The following is a 13,057-nucleotide window of genomic DNA, read 5'->3' as shown; positions in this document are numbered from 1 at the left end:
TGCATGTCCTTGCTTTTTCAAATGAAAATAATAAGGCCTATTTAAAAAAAAAAAATCACATTCAGGTAGCTTCTTTAGAACCTTTTGCTCAGACACAATATCACAATACTGGCCTCTTCAGACATCAAGGCCTTACCTTCCTGACAATCCTGCCTACTATCTCTTCTGTTCCATTGATCTTTGTTCTCACAATTCTAACAAACTGTTGGAATCATTGTAACTCTAACAATGTGCTTTGATAACTAGTAATCAAAAGTCACTTTATATTTTAAAAATAATTATAGCAATTCTCACTGGTTATTCTCACTGCTAGAATCATTATCTCAATACTTCCTTTCCTCCCACCAACAAATTTATAAATTCACTTAAAACTATATTAGTCTATAATAAAGTTACAAACTCTGCCTCCCTTGTGGACAGGGGCTGCAACTTGCCCTTGTTTCTCACACTTAGCACAAAGCTAGAAACAGAATCAATAGTAGAACTTACTTGCTATGCACTTAGTAACACTTGCTACGTGTTTGCTGAATGAATGAATAACTTATCACACTTCCCCTCTGTTCATAAGAGAAAAAAGCAATTCTGATAAATCTTGTGGCTATATTTGATGTCCATCTGTGAGTCTGGAAATTTTGTCTTTCTCTCCTGTCTTTCACACCTTATCAAGAACTCTCTTCCATTGTTAAGCTCTGTTTGGGGCTTTTGATCTAGCCTCTTTCCCCTAGAGTATTCTAGTCCAAGACTAGGCAACTTCTGAATTGCTTCCACAACAATTTACTAGTTCATGAAATGTCACCTTCTCCACTTCTCAACCACCCCAGAAATCAGCCAAACATTTTTGTTTTAGTTTTTAATAAATCTAAGTTCATACCATCCAATGGAAGCAACGCTTTTCTTAGAATTAATTACATTCAACACAAAGATAGAGCAAATACCTAGTAAAATAATTATGAAATGGAAAATATCTTCAGATTATTCAGTAAAAAATAATCATCACTACTGAGAGCTTAGTATATGCCAGGCTCTGTGCTAACCACTTTTACTTAGAATATTTGATTTAATCATCACAATGCTATCTAGTAGATGTCATTTTTGCCCTAAATTTCAGATGAGGAGATTGAAGCTTGAAGAAGTTAAATGGACCTGCAAAGAAGAGCATCATAAGCTGGCATCATAACACAGGTGATTTTGACTCAAGGAACAATGATTTAATATCCCTTAAGCACAATGATTTAATATCCCCCAAATTTACATGCACAGATCAATATCTTACACCACGCCTGGGGATATCTTTAAACTAAAGCCACAGTCATTTCAATGTGCTAAGCTACACATTAGTGTGCTCCAATCAGACAATTTCCTCCTGGCTCCTACACCGGAAATAATGGCTGATAGGAACAAGTCTCCAGTCTCCCGGTGGAAATATAATCCTTGATATTCTAGTGGTGATGTTTAAGGATATTTTAAGTAAGTAAAGTGGGCAAAAGGTGAGACAAAGGAGAATGCAAAACAAAGAGAAAGCAGATATATTTCTAAGGCAACTAGTTTTATACAGAATATGTACCTGGGACTTGGGAGTATTAAGAAAAAAATTGCTGGTTGTCACAAACCCAAACTGGCTTGCAAGGAAAACAACCTCTGTGCAGGTGGGAGTGTAGCATGTCGTAGCGGCCTGTATTTGCAATGTGTCTTCATGCACCCTGAGACATCCACTGGAGTTCTCCCTACCTGCACATTTAATACTTAAATACCTAAAGTGCATTTAAGGTCTTGTATCAGATTTGTCCTCTTGAAAAGTTATTAAGCTAGTTACCCTGCAGCCCAGAGGCCTCTTCTTCAAGTAAAACTGATTGTATTACACCATCGCCAATAGAACAGTGCTGCATGGTTGCCTGCATAATTCCTGTGAAAGGTCACCAGTACTTCAACTATGAAGGACATTTTTCTTTTATTTAAAAAAAAAAAAAGGAAGAAAATGATAAATCAGCTATTTTCAATTTTTCCAGAACAAAACTGACATAAAAACCCATACATTTTTTTTCCTTCTCTCTGACATGCTTACAATAACTGCATTCAATTGCAAAACATTGGAATGAAACCTGTCTCGATATGTTATGACCTAAGCCGAAATCCATTTTAATTTCTATTCCTATCTCTAGATATTCATTCAATTTTGCAGATATCCCACCTGTAAGAGTGGAATTTTCTAGTATTAGATGACACAAAGCAGAATATGGGTGCTATATTAGGCCAATTTTTTAATGATAAGCCAATCCACTCTACAGTGGCGTAGTAAATAAACTCCCTTCAAGGTGCCAACGAGGAACCCACAGTGAGAAATAGTGGATGTCCTGTGTGATATAGCTCAAAGCATGTGTCCTACAGCCAACCTTGAGACAGGTAAGACTGTTTGTGATGGATTCATACATGGTAGAATGTAATAGGATTGCAAGTTGTATCAAAGCAATACATTAATAGGTTATCAGATTATCAACTTTGCCTTCATTAAAAACCCTACCTTCTTCTCACAACCCAGCTACCGGTAAGTATTCATCTTTTAAAATCTCTGTCTCCTGTTTCCTGTAAGCTAAGTCTCAATGAACAGTATATTCAGAGGTTGAGAAAGGACACCTTGAATAGGAGGAAAGTAAGAACTAAAGAAATTTTTAGTGAAATTTGGTCTTTACTGTAAGAAAAAACTGATTCTTTACCAAGTTCGTGGATGAAATGTGATTCGATTAACATTATTTCTCTTGATTTCCTTTACATAGACGACTTTTTCTATGGATTTCCTCTGAATTATTTAAAGGCAATTTTCTTTTCTATTGTTTCTTATTTAAAAACAGCTTTTTCCAAGAGGCAACAAAAGACTGGAAAGCACTACAACTGTTGTGAGTAAAAACACTTTGAAGGACAAGATTCTTACTAAATGTCTCTAGCAATTCAAAATAAATAAAAGCAAAAAATATATATTTCAGTATTTGAGCTTCTTGCCTATAATGGTTAAGATGAAACTGCTCTTTAAATAACTCAGGGATAAAGTTACTGGACTCATCAATGATTTTACTCTCTTAAAGGGACCAGTGAACTGTGAGACAACCTGGCTATTTGGTGGTTAAGCATAGGGTGAAGGAGATGGACAGAAGGATGTCAAAGAATTACGGCAGTCAGGCAGCCCTAAAAATTCAACTTAGTAGCTAAGTATTGTTGGAATTTTCCATCTGGATTCTTAAAAGTTAATTGGCCCTATGATAAAGACCATTATAAACATGGCAAAATCAAGGCACAAAAAGATTAAATGATTTATATAAGATCTGGTTAAAAGTCCCACAGTTCTTTTATATCACTTCACTGGTCCATTTGCTCCACTGTGTGACCTCCTCTGATGCTCTTGTCTCAAAAAAAATAAACAAATAAAATATTATCTGAAGTTTTCACACCTAGATAAATAACCTCAACCTTCCTGTATTCCTAAGTATTGTTTAATGTTTAAGAGGTAAGTATTTCTACTCCTTCAATTATCACATAAAAGGAGATAGGCATTGTGCTAGACAAGAGAGAAAAAAACGAAAACAAAACAGTTTGTGGTGCCGCCCTTTAAAAGGAAGAGGGAAGATATAATATGCAAATATGAAACAGCTGAACAATTATCCCAAAGCGTGTAGACAAGGTCTGAAACACTTGATAAAGAATTGTGTGGAGTGGAAGGAATATTATCATCCACGAGACAGAAGCAACATCAAGTAGGGCATGTACTCTCTAAAGAATGAAATATAGTTTTTTCGCCTAAACTACACCCTCTGCAAATGCTCATAAACATCAATAAAATAGAGAAGCTTGAAATGTGTGGTCTAATAGGAGAATAGGAGGATGAGTTCAGTAGGCATTCAAGAAATATTAGAAGAATGAATGAATTGATGAATAAATGGTGTTTGTGAGAGATTGAAATTGAAATAATATCGAAATAATAACAATAGATAAATAATATTGAAATATAAATATTCAACTGTTTTCTTACCAAAAAAAAAGACGTTGGAAAGAGCCTGAACCTGAACTTGCTCTTTCTAAGTGAGCTTTCTGAGCCCTGCCGTCCTGCTTCCTCAGCAGGTCAAGTGAACAATAACACTTGAAGAAATTCCAGCATTTGCTCTGGAGACAACAAAGACTATGATTTGGATATTTTTTCTTCAGTTATAAAAGTCAGCTACCAGCCACTTCTCCCTCATTGGCCTGAGGTGGAGGCAGAAAAGGCTGCACCGTCTCTGTGCCATGCCCTTTCTTATTTCTACCCCATCCATAATTACAAGGGTGGATCCAAGTTTTGTGAAAAATGAACATTTAGACAATTTGGAAGGGATGACTTTAACAAATTCAAAATTTCAAATATAACCTTAGCTACAGAGATTTGGGAGAAGCCCACGCCAGTGAAAGAGCCTTGCAAGCTTGAGGGTCAGTTGCTCTGTGGTTAACTAGTGTGTACTCCCCTTTTTGTGACTGGATGCCTCTCCTCACCCTTATTGAGTTGCCAACTCCTTCCGTGTCTTTACAGGGATACTGAAATGTTCTATTTGTGTAGTTTCCTCTGACACTTGACACCCAAACAAGCAGTACTGTCACTCCAGAGCTGGTGCAATTTTCATTCACTGATACCATGTACTTAGTTGTTTTGTAACAGTTCATGTATATCTTCGATCTCTTCACTAGATTCTTGCTCCTCCCCACAAGGGAGAGCTCCTGCTTTATCAGTCTCCATATCTACATTACAGGGCTCCCAGGTGAATTGCATGATTGGATAAATTATGCTTTTTATTACATAAATTGCCCAGACTTAAAAAGACAAAATACTATTCTATTTATATAAACTTATAAAGTTTTGTTTTTGTTTGTTTGTTTTTTTACCTGAACGCTGCTCTTCATTAAAGAGCAGAGCCTGAAAAAGCAGATTAGTTTCCTCACATTTCCTTCTTATTCCAAAAAGACAGTTGGTTTTAAAGAAGTGTGGAAAGTTTCAAGAACTGAGATATACAGGCAGTCAAAACCACTGCATACCTCTCCAAGCAACCCAGCAGAAGCATTTTGTTCCTAGTCATGATTACCATCCTCAAAAGGAAAATCTAGATTGAAGCTTTGCAAGCAAAACAACTAAGGGTTTGATTGGGAAATATAACAATTAAATTCTTTGATTAACAAAATATATTGTGCAATTAACAATGAGACATCAAAAATACCATTTAGTGAGTGTACCATAATGAAGTTCAGAAAAAAAAATCATTTTGATTTATTTGCTGGGTTGTGAGTTGGATTCACACAGAGGGAGAATAAAAAGAAATTAGAACAAGTCTGAAGTTGTGCTTTCCTACGATTTTTTTTTTTTTTTTTTTTTTGGTAGCAAAGCCTATAGAGAAAAATAAATGGGAAAATAGAAAACACACTAGATGTTTATTTTTTTATAAAGTCACAATGAAAAATATAAACATAGAACTACATTAAAGCAATGAGATATAAGAAAAGCAAATTAAAAACAAAAACAAAAACATAATATTTTGTATACCTTCTTTATCCCAATCCTCCCCAACAGGTATTTTTGAGATTTATGCCTTTATTTCACATAAGATTTGTTTTTTTCAATATCTAAATATTATCAGATTTAACTACTATAACAGCAAAACTGAGATAAATAATACAGATTACTAAATAATAAACTAACTAAGGAATAAAACATTGTATTTAATAGATTTACATAGTTACTGGTTATTCAAATAATACAGATAGTACAACACAGGTTTTGTTTCTGACTTAGTTTCAATCAGAAATTCATGTTAAAAGTCAAGTCTACCTGATTCTTTAATTCATCAGCAAATATTTGCACATGGACAAGTTATAGGACTAGTGACTTTGTCATGGTCCTTTTTGGTTTCCTCTTTTATGTACAATTTTCATATGACAAAGGGGAGAGCAAGTTTCAAGAACTATCTAGAGCATGTAGGTTTAGGACTATCACATACAAAGGACATTTCATAGGTTAAGAAAGAACTTATTTGGGAACTACTGAAATTCTGGAATGAGCTGAAGTCATTCAAAATGATACGGATTTTCAAAAATTAATTTTTTTCAACTTCAGCTTCCCATCCATTTTTATTTCCCTATCAGCAAACAAGATGTAAAGAAAAAGTATAGAGACTAGAGAAAGTTGATTTTTTCATTCACAGAAAATATATTCTTAGACTGGGCTTTTTAGTTGTTGTTTGATGAGTTGTTGGTTAAAGGTGAAATTAAGAATACCAAATGCCAAAGTATCAAATTAGGATGTAGTTTGCTTCATTCATATAAATATTTTCTTTTGAGAGAAAAAAATAAAGGAAGAGGAAGACAAGGAAAAAGGAATGGGGGACAAAAGAAACAGGGAGTGAGGAGAATTGGTTTACTTCTAGTCAGAAAAGGATTCTATATATTTAAAAAAATATTGAAAATCAACTTTAATATTTGATATTATCAAGATTGGGTTGTAGAACTTCATAAAGGTGGTAAAACTTGTAAAAGAAAGGAAGAAAGAAGGAAAGGAAGGAAGGAAGGAAGGAAGGAAGGAAGGAAGGAAGGAAGGAAGGAAAAAAGGAAGGAAGGAAGGAAGGAAGGAAGGAAGGAAGGAAGGAAGGAAGGAAGAAAGGAAGAAAATTAAGCTCCAGTGCTTTCTTGATTAGATACCCAAATGAGCAAAGACTAAGTGCCGTTCAGCCTGGTTGATTTTCCACTCTTTATTAGCTTACATCAACAGTAATGTCCTTAGAGTTCTGAATCTTGTTTTCATTTGTTTGTGCCTCCCACGTGTGATGCTAATACATCCAGTAAGCTTAGCATGTGCAAATCATAAGAAAAGCCACAGCTCACAGCCTCCTAAAGTCTCTATTACTGATGTTTCAAGTGGCCAAGCAATAGAAAATAAATGGACCCTAGAGCCTAGAAGAAATGATTTAAATGATGAGGGAACTGCAAATGGATGTCAGCTCTGATGATTAAAGAATGGATGTGGACACAATTTCTAGATGTATAAGAAAGGTGTTAGAGTTGAAAATTATACTACTCAGTAGGAAGTCAATGTAATTATATTCAATGAAGAAACACAATCTCTATGTAGAAAATAATGATGAACCAAAATGTGCAGTGAACTCTGCAGGATGAGTTAAACGTATTAGTTCATTGTCATTCCATTTGCTTATTTCTAGAGTAGGCATTGAATATTCAGTGGAATGAAGAGGGAAAGTGGGGAAGTAAGATCAAAAATGAAGAAAAAAAAAGGAGGAATGGAGGGAGGAAGGGAAGAAAAGAAACTCTGAGCTCAATTTCTTATCTCACAGTCAAAGAAAGGCTCAAAAGCTCTTATTAGGATCTGTCAGGCAAAAAATTATGTTTTAAATATCGTGTAACAAAGAGATTCTATATGAATTGCTGACATGAAATAAATTTGTATTTTACATCAATGAAAAATTATGCATTTATGTCACAACTTTATTATTTAAATATCTACATACTTATGAGCATGTGTTGAATGATCTTGTCCAAAGAACATATTGTGAGTTTTTGAATGTATGCACTTTTTTTTAATTAAAGCTTAATGGGGTGACAGGTGCTAGCGAAGTTACATAGATTTCAGGTACATAATTTTGTAATACATCATCTACATATCACATTGTGTGTTCATCACCCAGAGTCAGAGGGGGGTGGTAGATGAGGGTAGACATCAAATATATGGTGATGGAAAGTGCACTTTTTTTGAAAATTGAAAATTCTTTGTTTAGTGTGTAAGCACTTTGTGCAGAAGCAATGTTAAATAAAGTATTAGTTTCAGTGAATATTTTCAATCTCATAATTTAAAAGTTTTGCTAAAGTATTTACAGTACAAGATGGCAACTGTCTCTAGTAGTCATGTGTGGACCCTAATTTCTGGGATATGATAGATGCAACAATTCTTGAGCACAGAATTGTTATATTAGAACAGGAGATTATTTTTACTAAAATATTACTTGAATTCATGTTAGGTTTGAATTTGGTTTATATGCCTAAAATATACAGCACCAAATATAAACTCAAATCAAATTTTAGTTAAATACAACAAAATTATATTTGTTCAGTTAACACTGATTGAGTGACTATGTGTACTGATGCTCTAAGCCCTTGGAACACAGCAGAGAATCCCTGCCCTCACGGAACTCAGATTCTAGTGATAGGAGACAGACCATAAGCAATCATTGTAATAAGTGAGGAAACTATCTAGTACGCTGGAGGTAAGAAGTACCATGGGAAAATAACAGAGCAGGATAACCAATATCGAAGTTGCTGGGAATGGGGGGAGAGATGCAGTTTACATTTTAAAAACCATAGTGGTAAGTAGTCCAAGTACAGATATATTTTGAAGGCCAAGCAAATAGAATTTCCTGATAAACTGGACATCTATCTTGTAAGAGAGTCCTAAGTCAAGTATGGCCCCAAGTGAACCACATTAGTAAGTTACATTTTCTGTTAATGAAATAATAACTGATGAAGTTAGTAACTTTCCAATAATTTTCCAAGGCCAATTAAAAAATTTTTGCAAACAGTGCCTCCGATAAGGGGCTGATATCCAAAATATACAAGGAACTCATGAAACTCAACAACAAAAAAACAAACAACCCAATTGAAAAATGGGCAGATGACCTGAAGAGACATTTCTCCAAAGAGGACATACAAATGGCAAATAACATATGAAAGAATGCTCAACATCACTAATCATCAGAGAAATGCAAATAAAAACCACAATGAGATATTACCTCACACCAGTCAGAATGGCTATCATCAACAAGACAAATAGTAATAAGTGTTGGGAAAGCTGTGGAGAAAAAGGAACCCTCATACACTGTTGGTGGGAATGCAGACTGGTACAGCCGTTATGGAAGGCAGTGTGGAGGTTCTTCAAAAAATTACGAATAGAATTACCATATGACCCAGCAATCCCTCTCCTGGGTATCTACCCAAAAAAATCTGAAAACATTTATACATAAAGACACATGTGCTCCAATGTTCATTGCAGCTTTGTTTATGGTGGCCAAGACATAGAAACAACCAAAATGTCCTTTGATAGATGAATGGATTAAGAAGTTGTGGTATATATACACAATGGAATACTATTAGGCGGTAAACAAAGATGATATAGGAACATTTGTGACAACATGGATGGATCTTGAGAGTATAATGCTAAGCAAAATAAGTCGGACAGAAAAAGCAGAGAACCATATGATTTCACTGATATGTGGTATATAAACCAAAAACAACAAAAGAACAAAACAAACAAATGAGAAACAAAAACTCATAGACACAGACAATAGTTTAGTGATTACCAGTGGGAGATGAGGGTAAGGGGGATCAAATATATGGTGATAGAAGGAGAACTGACTCTGGGTGGTGAACACACAATGGGATTTATAGATGATGTAATACAGAATTGTGCACCTGAAATCTATGTAATTTTACTAACAATTGTCACCCCAATAAATTTTTAAAAATTAAAAAAAAAAGGGATATAGAGAGCCTTTCAGGAATGCAGCAATATCTTGTTTTACTGACTTGGATGGTGGTCAGATGAATGTTTGTTTTATAATTACTTGTTAAACTGTACATACATTCTATGTATGGTCATATGTTTTATTTCATAATTTAAAAAAGTAACAGATTTGCTTGCAGTATCGATATTTATTCTCTAGGGCTGCTGTAACAAAATGCCACAAACTGGGTGGCTTAAAACAATAGAAATTCATCTTTCACAGTTCTGAAGGCTAGAAGTTTAAAATCTACATGTCACCAGGGCCATGTTTTCTCTGAAGGCTCTAGGGAAAATCTATTCCATGGTTTGCTTAGTTTCTGTTGTTGCCCACGATGCACGACATTCCTTGGCTGGTGGATGCATCGCTCCGATCTCTGCCTACAACATCACATGGCATTCTCCCTATACGTCTTTTGTGTAGTTCTCCTCTTCTTATAAGGACACCAGTCATGTTGTATTAGAGCCCACCCTAATCTAGTAACCGCATCGTCACTTGATTACATCTTCAAAGACTGTTTCAAATAAGGTCACATTCACAAGTACCAGAGGTTAGGACTTCAACATATCATGGGGCGGGCATTAGGGGAACAGGGCATGGACACAATTCAACCCACAACAACATCTATCTCAGAAGCCTTGCTAATGATGTTATTATTTAAATTACATGCAGGCCATTATTAATATATTAATATATTTATTCTTTTAGTAACTTTGTCAGTATTAATGGGAAAGACTGTACAGCATGCATGGCAATGTGTGTGAAAGAGAAAGAAAGAAAAAGTGAACTATCAGAAATTAAGTGCTATCATGAGTCAGGCCTGAGTTAAATTTGGCCACATCCATTTATCCCATTTATTAAATGTGCAGTAAATGAGATTCACATTGTAAAGCTGAGGCAATGAGGGTTATAGTAGAAGTCTGCCCTTCCTGTTCTTTTAGCATCTGCTTTTTTACTTCTCTGGATTCTTTAGCCTGTTTGTCTTGCTTTTTGTTGCCTTTGCAATCATTAGTTCTCAAACTTCCAATTAAAAGTTAAGTATAAATTTTTGTTTATTTTGCAGCAGCACTCTTAAATATTTATGAAGGATCTTAAGTCCGACTTGCTTTGAGAAAATACAGACTAATTAATAATTGATATGGCTCGTTTGCAGAAAATTAAAGTTTGGAAGCACGTGTTAAAAAATTAAATCATCTATAGCTAAGCCATCAGATGTTATTTATTTAAAATCTTGCAAAAAATGTAGTTGGCTTTTTTCTCCTGTCCAAGTCAACTAAAAACCAAATGATTCATTTCAACCTCTAAGACTCTAAGACCTGAGGCTCGTCAAAAACTAGACAGAGAAAGAAATTTTAATTCGTATTCCATAATTTTTAAGAACGCTGCTTACTTACACAGAAATGTAAATAAGTAGGAAGGAAGATTCTGTATGCTCTGTAGTCTAATTGGCCCAATAGCAGGACCCATTTATAGTTTGAGTATTCATGGGTAATTATAGAAATCATATTGCTTATTAGCCATTTCGGCACAAAATAGCTTTAAAGAGTAATCGTATCTCTTACACACAGACATTCATTTATGTATGTAAAGTAAATACAATAATGAAAGACAATGATGAAAACATGTTGGGTTAAAAATGCTTTTCACCCTTGGACTTAGGTAATTCCAGCAACTGGTAAAGGAGCAACTCACACTTTGGCGCAAGATTTACGGAACTTGTAGTCTTGGCTGGAAGTATTATTTAGAGGGCAACCTTTCTATAAAAGTTCAGCAATTTTATTTCTGCCTGGAGAATGAAAGAAAGTCTTACCCAAACACTCTCAGACTATTCTAGAGGCAGAAGAGTGGAAAGCATAACCTCTACAAGTCCTTATCAAAGGCTCATTTTCTTATCTCACACTGGAAAAAATAAATCACAGGGCAAGTTCAATGAGCAGAAGACTAAACCACTGTTTTACCTTTAAGTTCCTACTTTCTGTCTAGTCTTTTTGAAGGTATCATTTTTAAAGATCATTTATTCATCTAACCAGATTTAGAGGCTCTTTTATTTCTTTACAATAAAATGCCCTACAACTTGATAGACCATCTTTTATAATTCTGGTTTACCCATCTCTGCCCTTTAAGGTCCCCTTAAAATAGCTGTCCTTCTAAGGAATGGTTAGTGTCATCAACTTGCAATGCACAAGGCAGTAATTTATATATTAATTGAAAGTATAAATCAGGAAAAATCTTTCCTGACTTCCCTCAAAACTGAAAATTTTAATATTTCTCATGCGGGCAGACTTTAAAGGCCATGTGTATTTCTAGAATATCTAAGGTGTCTTGAAATCTGAAATATTTTTTCCCAATTTATCCGAATTGACTGTTTTTCTAAATTCTTCATTTAATTCAAGCTCTGATATATCCAGTTGGTCCTATCAAAGTAGTCATATAAAAAGAAAGTTATGTGTCCATCACAGAATTGACTGGAAATCGTCTTTATGTGATTCCTACTATAGTTCAGGAAAACGTTCTGAGATTGAAGCAGTGATTTCTCAATAGTCTCATGAATGGAAGTGTCAACAAAACACCCTTATTTCACCTGGCTCCTATGAAGTGTCCCTTGGCCACTTGATGGAGGTCACAGAGCTTGTGCAGTCCATATAAAACTGATGTACCTGCACATCTCATTGCTTCTTACATTGCCAAGTGATTTTCTTTATTCAATTTAAGTAAAATAAGTTAATTAATCTATTCTTCCTTAAATGCCTAGTACCAGTCTCTTCAAATTAAATATATAGCCGGGGATCCTACTTTAGGATCCAAAATGTACTTACACATATTTTTGCCCACAGCCCAGTATGAAATGAAAAAATATTGTGCTACTGAATAGCTAGCCCCCTCCAGGTTGTTAAATTACAACAGTGTCTTCCAAGCATTGTTATGTATTGGGCCCTCCTGGTATAATCTCTGCAACAATGTTATACAAAATCAATATTTTTTTTCTAGATTTAACCAGTGTATTCAAGGAAACACAAGAGAAATGCTTTCAAAGTTTAGAAGAGAATGGACTGGGATTGTTCATCTGGCTGTCAGTTACATTAGCAAACTCATTCTGCATCATGATTGATGTATGCAGTCTGTACATTAACAGGTAATTGTTCAGTACTCCCATATTTAAACATATAAACGATTTCAATAGGAGTAATTTAGGTTAGAATTTAAAATAGTCTTCATTTTAAAGCTGTAGTGAATGTGGTGATGAATGGCGTATCCTCCTTCTTCTAGAAGAGCTGTCCTTAGCTGTCAGGACTTATTCCCCCAGCTTCTAGAAGAGCTGTCCTTAGCTGTCAGTGTTCTCCAGAAACTACCCTTTAGAAAGTGCCCTGGACTAAAGAGAGCTGACTCTCACAACTGCAAGCCATCTTCCTGGGACAGCAGTAGCCAATGACTGGTGTAAATTATAAATATAATATATAGCATAAATCATATATAACTACACAGCATAA

At 34.9% G+C, this 13,057-nt stretch overlaps 1 long non-coding RNA gene across 1 annotated transcript in view; it reads right to left on the bottom strand.

Moving 5' to 3' along the window:
- The window catches only part of LOC141571698 (uncharacterized), a 130,042-nt gene that overhangs the window by 71,348 nt on the left and 45,637 nt on the right, over positions 1–13,057 (bottom strand). The window lies entirely within an intron of this gene.

This window comes from Rhinolophus sinicus, linkage group LG05 (assembly GCF_036562045.2).
Source record: "Rhinolophus sinicus isolate RSC01 linkage group LG05, ASM3656204v1, whole genome shotgun sequence".
NCBI lineage: Eukaryota > Metazoa > Chordata > Mammalia > Chiroptera > Rhinolophidae > Rhinolophus > Rhinolophus sinicus.
Note: the sequence above shows the minus strand (reverse complement) of the source record. Positions and strands in the feature narration are given on the sequence as shown.